Source organism: Thalassophryne amazonica, chromosome 9, assembly GCF_902500255.1.
Source record: "Thalassophryne amazonica chromosome 9, fThaAma1.1, whole genome shotgun sequence".
Classification (NCBI taxonomy): Eukaryota; Metazoa; Chordata; class Actinopteri; order Batrachoidiformes; family Batrachoididae; genus Thalassophryne; species Thalassophryne amazonica.
In genome coordinates this window covers 116,631,781-116,644,218 of record NC_047111.1, presented here as the reverse complement: position 1 = coordinate 116,644,218, position 12,438 = coordinate 116,631,781, and the positions used below count along the sequence as shown (strand labels likewise).

At 41.9% G+C, this 12,438-nt stretch overlaps 1 protein-coding gene and 1 long non-coding RNA gene across 2 annotated transcripts in view; one reads left to right on the top strand and one right to left on the bottom strand.

Moving 5' to 3' along the window:
* cxadr (CXADR Ig-like cell adhesion molecule) overlaps window positions 1-12,438 on the top strand; it is a 154,630-nt gene that overhangs the window by 115,906 nt on the left and 26,286 nt on the right. The gene's annotated exons all lie outside the window — the stretch shown is intronic.
* LOC117517875 lies at window positions 6,132-10,121 on the bottom strand. Its single transcript, XR_004562874.1, has 3 exons — window positions 10,048-10,121; window positions 8,909-8,918; window positions 6,132-6,142 (listed from the first exon to the last, which is right to left on the bottom strand). It is a non-coding gene; the product is annotated as an uncharacterized LOC117517875 (long non-coding RNA).

The window sequence follows — 12,438 nt, the reverse complement described above, 5'->3', positions numbered from 1 at the left end:
TGCAAGCATAAAAACAGCCAAATTTTCAATTTTGACCTTAATTGACTGTGACCACACCCACTTTTCCAGTTGTCACTTTAAACCTCAGCTCAGAAATCACTGAACCAATGAAGCTGAAACTTGGTGTGCGTGTTCCTACCCATGAGGACACCAAAGTTTGTTTGAGGCATTCCGACCTGATTTCAAATATGGCAACCCTGACTGCCATCTCTAAAATTGCATATACACCTATTTTTCAGCCATTTATGCAGCGTTTAAGATGAAATTTGCTACATGAAATCTAATGGTTTTTGCTGTGACCTGGACCAAAGGTCTGGTGGGCTTATGTCCTGGTTCGCCTGTCTGTCGGCGGTCTCAGCATTTGTAAACATCTTCTCTAAAACTGCTGAGGCAGTGAAGCTGAAACTTGCCATAAATGTTCCATCCTACAAGGACACCAAACTTTGTTCAAGGTATTCCAATCCAATGTCAAACATGGCTGCCATATTGAGAATGCCACCGTGAGCCATTGGTCAGCAGTTTTAAAAGGTATTGAGCTGAAATTTGGTACGAGGGTAGCTAGTAAACATATCTGACAACTCTGATAAATATCTGACAGGTTTTTAATTTTTACCTGGATACGACTAGTGGAGTTTAACCATGCCAACTTTTCTAGCTGAAACTGTGATGTCTTGAATCATCCAGGTGAGCTACAGTGCCCGTGGCACTATTTTCATTGTTAAAATGGCCAGATTTGTTTGAGGTGATTTTTTTTCTTTTCTTTTCTTTTCAGCCTAACTACAGATCTTAAATCTGAACATATTTGTGCTCATTGACCTGTCAGACTTTGCACATTGTATACACAAACTTACATTCATCTATGGTTTATGCAGGTAGCCATGCAGACATAAATGCTTAGTAATTAGGAGTTTTGTTAATTTGATGGATGACAGTGTTCAACAGAATTAGGGTGATGTTTAGGTCAGACAAGGGAGAGTAGAATGCAGAAATGTATAACCTGAGGCTTCCACACATCACCTATGGTCAGCTGTTTTTCACAAGCTTTAAACGATCATCTGGCCAAATCCAAATTGAACTGGTTTTACAGAATATGCAGGGTTATATTTTTCTTTTTTCTTTTTAAGTAGAGAGCTGACCCATAGGATCACGTCACATACTCCATAAATTGAAAGCTTCTTGCATACACATAGGCTGTGCAACACAATTTATGAAAGCCTCATTCTCAAGTTAATTGATATGCTTCTTGAAAGGTTGCTGTCTGTATGCTGACAAACAGGTCTGTGACGTGGTGTTTGGTTTGATGTCCTCACGTGCCAGATTTGTATCATATGCTGTTAGCTAAAACAGCCGTAGCATGCAAAGGGTGTGAATACTTATGCACGTGTGAGTGCTCAGTTTTTCATTTTTAATGAATTTGCAAAAATAAAAAAATACAATTTTTTCATGTTGTCATTATGGGGTGTTGTGAATAAAATTAATTGACTCCATTTGGAAATAAGGCTGTAACATAACAAAATGTGGAAAAAGTGAAGCACTGTGAATACTTTCTGGTTGCGCTGTATGCAGACAAGTTAAATTAAGTAAACTTATTTTTATATAACTCATCAATTAAACAGTGCATAACTGTAATACTGATTTAAATATTTTGGTTGTTAAAAATATTATTATTGTAAATAGTAGAAGCAGTCATAGTATTCTATTAGTATGAAAAATGTCTTCAAAAGTGAACCTTTAATTGAGGGATGTTGAGGGGTATGCCACCCCCCCCAACCCTCATTCCATCTGGATTTGCCCCTGGTTTGCAGTCTCTAAGCAGATAGAATGGAGAAGTTGTGTATTTATGTAAAAAGTATGACCTAATTGAGAGGTAAGAAGGTTTTATCAGTGGTTAAGCGTTGGGCTTGAGACCAGAGGATACCTGGTTCAGATCCCAGCCCGACCGGAAATCACTAAGGGTCCTTGGGCAAGGTCCTTAATCTCCTAGTTGCTCCCAGTGTATTCTGGGCGCCTTGCATGTCAGGGTGAATGTGAGGCATTGATTTGTGAAGCACTTTGAACGTCTGATGCAGATGAAGAAGCGCTATATACGTGCAGTCCATTTACCATCTATTTTATCAGCGCTTTTTACTTCACACCATCCTCAGAAAGAGACGTTAGGCGTATTTGGGGGAAAAAGCATTAGCATTTGTAGTAATGCAACACACGTCTGTAGCTGTATTTTTAGTTTAACCACAGCGTGGACGGCTACAGACCCGACAACAGAGCATTTTGGGAAATGCTGTTGATTACGAACAGGGGTCAAAATACATTTTTTAACCTACTTGCACTGGTGCTAGTAGCAAAAAATTACTTCCACCAAAAAAAAGTTACTTGCACAACCAAAAGTCAGTCTTATATCAACCTTAAAACTCCTCCTCTGATGTGTCAGAGTCTTCCCTCAGTTTTTATTTTCACGTGCGCGCGTGAACGAATCGTCCGTGAAGATTATTTTATTTATTAACTACACAGATGTATAATAAAACAAATGGTGTCTGGTTTATAACACAATTATCACAGAGTTTCAGGGGAGAGAGAGCAAGGAACTACGGAGCCCTGGAAGTGTCATCGCAAAATGTTTTGCCTGTGGAGAGAATGTGCGCACGTTTTATTATATTGTGCGCACGTTTTATTATATTGTGCGCACGTTTTATTATATTGTGTGCTCGTTTTAAGCATCATTTGAGTAAAACAAGGGCACGATCTACTTAAACGTGGCCACAATTTGTAAAACGTGCACTCAGTTATTCAGTATTGTCTTGACACATAAATGTTGGCTATTAGTCAGCAAACCAGCAGACAGTGTGATACATTTCCCCATTAGAAATGGATCTGGTCAGAGTGTACAAGGACATATAGAGAACTCCATCATCTGGAGTTTAAGCACATGAAAAAGGATGCTGAGGGCGAAGCGTCGTGAGGATGACAATTTAGGTCATATTATAAATTAATTTTGAATGAAAGGAAAACGTGCGCACGTTTTATTCATTCGATGGCTCAAATAAAGGAAAACGTGCGCACGTTTTATTCATTCGATGGCTCAAATAAAGGAAAACGTGCGCACGTTTTATTCATTCGATGGCTCAAATAAAGAGAGAGAGAGAGGAACCGCAGCCAGTTTTATTTCTTTTCTTTGTTTACATGTGCACGCGCGAACACAACAAATAGAGCACAGCAACTCGCTCCGTGTGTCTGAGTCATAAAACGCAGGGAAGATGAAGACCTTATTCATTCCTTTATTGGTTCATTTTACTGGTGCTTATAGTTGATAAATCTTGGATAAAGTTACTTGCACCAGTGCAAGTGCAGTATAAAATTAGTGCACCGCTCGAATAATACGTGCACAAACTAGCACATGCACGTACTATTTCGAGCCCTGTTATGTATTTAGGGAAAAACCAGTCGCCGAGGGGATGGCTGTATGCCTCCTCGAAGGCTGTATGTACGTTAAAAAAAAAAAAGCAGCCAAAATAAGGGGATGTGGTGCACCTACTGCCCGGTTTAGAAAAACCACTGATGTTGAGTACCAAACACTTCGGATGATATCGTCCATCGCACTGTTTTATTGCAGGCATCCTGACGTGCCAGTTAACCCTCTGGGGCCGACGCCGTTGTATATGATGGCTGAGACCAAGCTTTACTAAATTATAAATAACTTTTTAATTATATGAGATAGAAACTTTTTTTTTTTTTTTTTGTGAAAAGTTAACTGCAGACTTTCGAGCCAGCCATTGGCCATCTTTTTACTCCTCATAGAAGCTGTGTGATGACGTGCGCAGTGTGAGTGTCCAATCGGAATTGGTTCATCGTCACATGGTTTTCCGGAATCCAATCATAGGGCAGATTTACCTCACGTGATAAACTAAAGATCGTTTTTAGCAGTGATGTGTTACTAGTTGGCCCGTTTGAATAGCCCCTTGGCTACTGGCTCTAATGTGCCCTGCACCATTACGCACAGCGATCAGTGAAAGTGAGCAGAGGAAGCAGACGGAGAGCCTCTGATGACAGTCTCATCTGCTCAAACACAGATTGTGTGAGTTTTAGAGATGCTCCACTGCTCATTACCTGTGAATGTCATTGAATAAGCCTGTGGCAAGCTCTCTCGCTCCGGCGTAAAGCACTGTTTACCATATGAGTGGAGCGAGGGGGGAGGGGCCACTCCTCAGAGTGTAAATGGGCCAACATGTCAAAGCTGCTTTCAGAGCAGGACAGAACACTCCAAAACACAGGAAAAGTAGACGTTTGTGATGTGACCTTTGTGTAATAGCAGACAGAAATTGCTTTGAGATGAAGACAAACAAAACGCATAGACCATTTTGTATATATTGTTCAAAATGTGTTTGTGTTTGTTTGAACCTTTTTGTTGTACAGTCTTTCACACAAGAGCCCAAATTACCTTTTATAAAGTGTCAAAACAGTTGTTTATTGTAGTTTGCTGTGTGTTTTGAGTAAATGTGTTTGGAAAATAATTTCTGCTTTACTTTTTCCTTTCTTATTTCTGATTGTAAACCTTTATTATACTTATAAAACACAACTATAGCATATATATTATGAAAGTACAGGTTGTCCTGAAAAAAAAAGAGACATAAAAATTAATTGTGGGATGCAGGGAGAGCTGTTAACAGCAATAATAAAACATTTATGCCAGGCAAGTGAACTGTCCAAAAAATGCCCTCGGACCCCAGAGGGTTAAGGAGACACCACACAACTATACTTGTGACAAAAATAGTTTTTCAAGTGTCTTGAAAATCCTGCTGTGGTTAAATCAGACCATTATGGCACATTAACAGAATAAGAACAGACACCCTCCCTGTCCCGCCAAGTGTATGGACAATATACATATCCGTGAACTAAGCTTTAGAAATCTGTTCTGTCATCCGAGCTAGACAACCAAATCTACAGCATGTGTAAGTGACCCTTGCATGTAAGAATTTGAATGATATTAATGAACCAGCAGTGTCTTCTTCCTAACGATGCATTCAGAAGTACTGCAGCTATAATATCCGTTCAGTCCTGTATCTAATGAGTTGTGAGCTGATAGCCCTCTTCATCGAAACATCCCGCATATCATCAGGGTCTATTTGCGGGTGGTGAAGCATAGCTAATGCATGTAGCATTGTTGGGTTTAAATGAGAGATGCCAGGCATGCCTAAAGTCAGTCATTTGCATTTGGCTCCCATCGCTGGGCTACAGATGAGGCAGACTGAGGGTGTGCCCCAAGTGTTTATCACCACAGCGAGGACAATGAGGGAAAACAATTATTAAATCCAAATATGACTGGTGCAAACTGTGGGAGGGTGTTGCTGAGAAAGAAAATAATTTGACATGCTTTACATCATTCTGTGTAACACAGCAGCCGGTGTTGGCTTGCTGAAGTTTATACGACAGGAATTTCTGCTTGTTGACAAAGTGTTGATGGTTTGGATGTGAAGCCAGATTACTTTGTAAGTTGGTGGTGACCATGCCTGACCACACCTAGTCGTCCTTTAATGAAGGACGCGCCACCCATTTTCAGATGCACTTCTATTGTTTAAGCTGTTCGTAGCAGTTGGGAGCAGGACGAAGCCTGTGGAAAACATGGCTGCTGCATGTTGGTGAATCACGTTAAAAGCTTCTGTGGCAGCACAAAGTTGCAGCGCCGGCTTCTCTTAGCTCAGCAGGTTGTTTTGAGCAAAAAGAGATTATTGCTGTCTGCTTTGCCTCGCAAATTATCTTTATCTCTTCCTCCTCTAAGCTACAGCGTCACATGACAGTGACCTCATCTGTGCGTGTGCAGGATTAAATAAACCGGGCCAGTAGAGTGGTTTTACCTCTGCATCCCAATCGGCCCGCTGAGAATGCCAGGGCCAGGTGGTGAATGTGTCATTGAGTGTCCTACAGCAGACGGTGCTCCTCTGTCCTTTTCAGCCCCGCCAGCTTGTCTAGCCACTTGCCCTTTTCATTTTCCTGTCCCTAGGCTCTTTATGGTTTTTTTTGTTTGTTTTTTTTGCACTGGATCATCATTTTCAAGGTTACTGTGCAGGAGGGCACTTTGCTGAAGGTGTGCACTGCTTCAGTTCTGTGTGTTTGTAAAGCTCCGGAGCCCTGGTTTAAGGACTGTTTTTGTCTGGCCGTGCTCAGGCAGTTTAATTTCCTGTCCTTCGTGGTCTCTTCTCACTTTGTTATTGCTGCTTGTGTTGTGATCTCCAGGGGAGTCTAGACAGGTTTCCCCTTCCCTGAGAACCAGGTGGAATGCTAACCGCACTCGCTGTTTGCACAGCTAATATGTATAAAATGTACACCGCTTCCACTGCGAGCACGCCTGCCTTGGAGCTCCACAAACGAGTTGAGTTGGCAATGAGCAGCTCGGCAACCAGCAGAGTCCCACTGACTCCATTTCCCCACGATTTGCTCCCGCTGTGCTTCCTTTGAGTGATATTCATCATACGGATTCATTATTCTTCCTCCCCAACTGCCACGATTAGATTTTCTTCTGCTTCTAGATTGCTGCACAGACAAAACTCCATAAACATGTTGCATATGACAGTCTTTGTTTGGATTTACCTTCCTTATGTCTTAGTGGGGTTTTTTGTTTGTTTTTCTTGTTTGGTTTTTTTCATTTTCTGCACCTTGTTTTGTTCTCTATGACCAATTTTTCCTCATGTTGACTCCACCTGGTCTTCGTCGCTGAGCAGGTTTTTCCTTTCCTTTTGTGGTTGTGGGGTTGTTGCCTTCAAGACCCAGCCTCTGTGTGCGTGTGCATGTGCGTGTGTGTTTGGACAGCACTTAGGGCTCTTGCTCTTTGTTGACACAGCAGGTGTTGATTTGTCTCCACAGTGGATGCTTTGTTTGGACCTCGTTCTCTCTTCCTAAGCGCAGAAAGGGCAGAACAGCACAGGCTGCCAGAGTGAAGGGCATTGCACACATAAAAGAGAGTACTTACCTTTGTCGATGCCGTATGTATCAGTTGCTTCGGTGAGCAAAGCCCGCACGTGCTGTCAGAATGCACGTAACTGTTGTTTGTTTTGAAGAACGCCTTCTATTTTTGTACACAAGTCACAAGTGCAGTACATAATTTTAAGTAATAGGAATGTAGTGATTCATGAGTCAAGTCATCATGACTAAAGGCTCCAAATATCATCCTCATTGTTTTTTCTAATCAAAATAAACCACAAATTTGATTTGTCTTTAATTCCTAGATGTAAGCTGTATAAATCTGTTTTAAAGTCAGTGTTTTTTGGTGCGTAGGTTTCCATAGGATTCAATCAATAGTTATTCTAGGTTTCATATATATATATATATATATATATATATATACATATATATATATATGTATATATATGTATATATATATATATATATGTATGTATATGTATATATATATATATGTGTGTGTGTGTGTGTGTGTGTGATGAAATAAAACAGGAAATATATTTAGATTCTATAAAAGTACAATTTTGTTAAATGTTTCTTCCACAACTACCATTAAATGAAAAGTGTTTGTTTAAGGTAAAGCTTATTAAAACAGCCTTTCTCTTAATACATTCATTTTCTATACCAGTTTATTTCAGTTAAGGATCACAAGACAGCTGGAGGCTGTCCCAGCAGTCATTGGGTGAAAGGTGGGGTCCACCCTGCACAGTTCGCATGGGGCCACATATAGATAGACATATAGATAGACAAACTCATTCATGCTCACACCTGTGTTCAATTTAAAGAGTCCGATTCACCTAACATGCATGTCTTTGGAAGAGGGTGGAAGCCCGTGCAACCACTGGGAGAACATGCAAAGTCCATGCAGAAAGCACCAGGCGGAAAGCAATCCCACAACTTTCATGTTGTGATGTGACAGTGCTAAACATTAATCGCTTTCACAATACAAGTACAGTCAGTTGTTGATCTAACAATAATGCAAAAACAGAATGTTTTCATATAATAACTATTAACAACAAATAGTTACATGACTCAGCTTCAGCTGCCTTAATTTTCACATCAGCCTTTTGGAATTAGCCTGGGGTTGTTTCTTATCAGCTTGGGTCCATAGTTGTCCTCACCATGTGAGAGACATAAATATCCTTGCAGTCATTTTTTACAAGCTTATTGAGGATTTGTACTGGCATCCAAACTGGTGCAACTCAAGTTGTTGCTACGTCTGTGGTTAGATTCTATAGGTATGGTGGGAGGGGGAGCTCTGGGATCTCTTGTTATTTATGAGGCGATTTCCTACAGTGCATTACAGTAAATATAAGGGTTGGGTATCGAGAACTGGTTCTTTTCGAGAATCATTAAGAAATCATTCGATCCACTGACATCAACAGCCTTTTTGCTTAATGATTCCCTTATTGGTCCTTCAGAGCGGCCGTTGTTTTTGAGGGTGTTTATTGGGAAAATGATCATTTCTCTATGTTGATTGTAGACCCTGCAGTGGGTCCGCAATCAATCACTTCTGCAGCAGCTCTGCTTGAAGCTTGAACCAACAAAACAGTGCTCCAACCCACTGCTTCATTGGTTCATTGCTTTGCTGCTTTTCAGAAGTGGCAAGTCTGCTTCTTAACCCCTCTCAAGCTCATTTAAAGTAGACCTGCATTAAAATAAATGCAGTCAGATCTTTGGACCAAAAAATGACTTATATTTACACATAAGATCCTTCTGAATGTAGTAAAGTAAATCTGCAAGCCCAGATCTGTCATTCAACCGAGAAATCTTCATTTAAAAATGACAAATTTACAGCTAAAATTTAGCCCTCTGCAAAACTGTCATCACATCCGGGACGCTGCCGAGACGTCAGGGAAAAGACCCTGTCCCAGCATGCATTGTGCGCACCAACTGTAATTTGTGGATTTACATCAGTTTGCATCTGCACCTTTTTCTTGTCTTATATGGAAGGATCTACTTTTTTAAAACTTCATATTGTCTTGCAGCACGTTTGGTGAGTACACATTTCTTTTATTTGTGCTTCAAAATTATTTTGGGGGACTTTCATACGTCCATTTGATTGAGTGGCGTCACATTGAAAATCTACTGTCCTTCGCCTCCGGTGTTACCATCACGGGGTACGGAGGCGGGACCCGCAAAGAATCCAAGTCATTAAAAAGATATAAACCTCTCTCAGCGGCCACGGAGCTCTGCGGCACCGATTACCGAGACATGTGGCGCTGTGGAAAGTCTGTCCTTGCAGCAACAGGTGTCACCGGCCGCTCCGCATCAAAACAGCGAGCGTAGTCTCTGGACTTTTACCAAGTTGGCTGCACCTCCATTCAGTAGACAGGGACGTGGTGCCGGCTGCACAGCAGACACGGGGGCGATGTGAGTGGCCCGCTTCCGCGTTTATCGAGCACGCAGACTCAGTAAGCGCAGCGGAGGCAGAGAGCGAGGCGTCAGGGAAGAACGTCGCCCGCTGTCAATGTTGCCACTGATCTGAGCATGCAGAGCTGTATCTCACATTCATTGCAGCTTACTTTTGGTTGCTGAAACCAAGACGTGTATAACAGTAACATTACTAACAGATAAAGTTAATTTCAATGCGGGATCGGACTGAAGGCGCGAGCGCTCCGTCTTCTGCCGGACGTCACTGCAATGACCCGGATGTACAAACAGTTTTCGCTGAGGGCCAAATTTTAGCTGCAAATTTGTCATTTTTAAACGAAGATTTCTCCACTGAATTACAAATTTGGGCTTGCAGATTTACTTTACTGCATTCATAAGGGTCTTATAAATACATATCAGCTATTTCTTTCTGAGATCTGACCACATTTATTTCAATGCAGGTCTACTTTAAAGATGTTAATCGTGAGTTACTTTTGTGCAGATTAAAGTCACTAACTGGGGCTTTTGTTTTGTTGCGGGCAAAAAATGAGAATCGTTCTCCATTCCGTTCCAGTCCTCCATCTGCGCCACTCTCTGCCAAGTCAAGTTAGAGTCGGAATTAATAACTTCAAAGTGAATCGCCGTTTTAAATCAAATGACACCTCTTTCCAAACATTGTAATACAAACAGTAAACTACAACAGACTAAAACGTTTTTTCCTCCCACAAGACGTCCTCCATTCTTGATGAATTACACTGATGTTGACGTGCAGCGCAGCCGTCTGCAAGAGTTCAGCTCAGACGTATGGAGTGACATTTGTGCCATTAATGTCTGAAATGAAATGCTTTTGACAAAAACTACAGATTTTGTTTGTTTCTATTTATGTCCAGAGATCAAGGATCCACCATTCACATATTTTATTTATGTCCATATATGAAGTGTCCAGTGACCAATTTCATATTTATTTATAGGGATGCACCGATCCCGATACCAGTATCTGGTATCGGCCCGATCCCGTATTCATTTACTCGTACTTGTAATCATAAAATGCCTCCAATACTTAATGACCGGATACTCCTTTACAGCAGCATGAAGTCATCCTCTCAATGTGGGATTTTCATGCGCACACTCCAGACTATAACCGCTACTTTTTTCATACATTTTGAACACTGCAGCTTTAACAGTGATGCAGCTAATTTATGGATTATTAAAGGTTTTCATGTAATTTACTCATAAGTCAAGTACGTCCGTCAGTGCTGTCCACTGATTGGCTGAAAGCCGCTGTCCGTCATACAGAGTAAATTCACACACACACTAAATAAAAAATCTTACCTGTTTGCTTCAGTGGAATTCATCATCATACGATATTGAAGAAAAATAATCCACATAAAGCCTCCTGAGTTTGGAAAATAACATTTCAAAATACTTTAATTCCTTGTGTGGCTGAAATAAAAAGTTCTTCCGTGACGTCGGCACTTTGTGCCGCAGTTCCTCTGTCACAATTCAGATCAGGGCTTCAGCGGCGGAGATTGTCCATCAGGTTGGTGAGTTTCAGCCCTTGGTGTGGGTGTTCAGGCGTCTCGGTCCACTACAGGGGTAATCCGTTTGCGGAATCTCTGCGCACTGCATTTGGAACCTCCTCTCGCTGCTCTTTCGGTCAGAAGTTGAGTCACTGCTCCTCGTTAACGGCTCAGTTACCACAGGCAATGGACTATTCTGTCTGAAGGTGACGAAATTATCCCATGAACCACAAAGAAAAAATTATGCCGTTTTGCCTCGTGTTGTGACACCACACGTGTGTGTGTGTGTGTGTGTGTGTACCCGCGCGTGCGTGTGTGTGTGTGCGTGTTCCCCCAATATTACATGTTCCACCTTTGGGGGAACATGTAATATTTACCAGTACGTATTTAATTAAACATTAAAAAATAGTGTGGAGAGTGAAAGACTGTTTAGCTCAGTGTTGAAGATAAAAACAGAAACAGGCTCACAGCTTATAACGCAGAGAAGCTGCTTTTTGTCAAAATGAATCTGCCTTTCACAATTTCAAAAAAGACTTTTACGAGGTCTATTAGAAAAGTATCCGACCTTATTATTTTTTTCAAAAACCATATGGATTTGAATCACGTGTGATTGCATCAGACAAGCTTGAACCCTTGTGCACATGCGTGAGTTTTTCCACGCCTGTCGGTTGCGTCATTCGCCTGTGAGCAGGCTTTGAGTGAGGAGTGGTCCAGCCCCCTCGTCGGATTTTCATTGTCAGGAAATGGCGGAATGATTTGGGCTTTTTTTCCATCAGAATTTTTTCAGAAACTGTTAGAGACTGGCAGCTGGAAACCATTCGAAAAATGTATCTGGCTTTCGGTGAAAATTTTACGGGCTTCACAGAGAATGAGTGTTACTACAGCTTTAAGGACAGCTTTAAGGACGCTCAGCACGCCGCGCTCTGTGCCGCCATCGAGAGCCACAAACCACCGGATCATTTCTAAACGGATAGCTCTGTGGAGCCAGACCATCGTGTGCACTTTCTCTGGTTATCACAAGAGCTGGACATCAGCCATTTTTGGCAGATTTCACTTTTAACAAGAGATTTTGTCATGGAAAGCTGAGTGGAGGCTTTGCGCGTCACGACCGATTTGCTGATGGAGCGAGACAAAGGAACACCTCCGTTTTGGTCTCACAGGACGGCTTTGAGATGGCGTTCAGACAGCTGTCAGTGGTTTTTCCATCGAGTGATTATCCGAGAAATTGTGGCTGTGCCTGGACATGCCAGAACATGTCCCGTGAGGCTTCATCACAGCGTTGCTGTGCACCATGCGGTACTGCCGCGACACGCGAAGCCTCCACTCCTCTTTCCATGACAAAAACTCCTGTAACAGTTGAATGTGCCGTTCATTTCCGAACTGGACACTGTGTTTTATCCGGGACGTCGTCTGACTAGCACAGGAATTGTGAAAAGATGTGGACACCAGCGCTTTTTCAGCACATTAAGACAGACGTGCAGAGGAATTCTGCGCGTCATGGCAGTGCCGCATGGTGCACAGCAACGCTGTGATGAAGCCTCACGGGACATGTTCTGGCATGTCCAGGCACATCCACAATTTCTCGGATAATCACTCG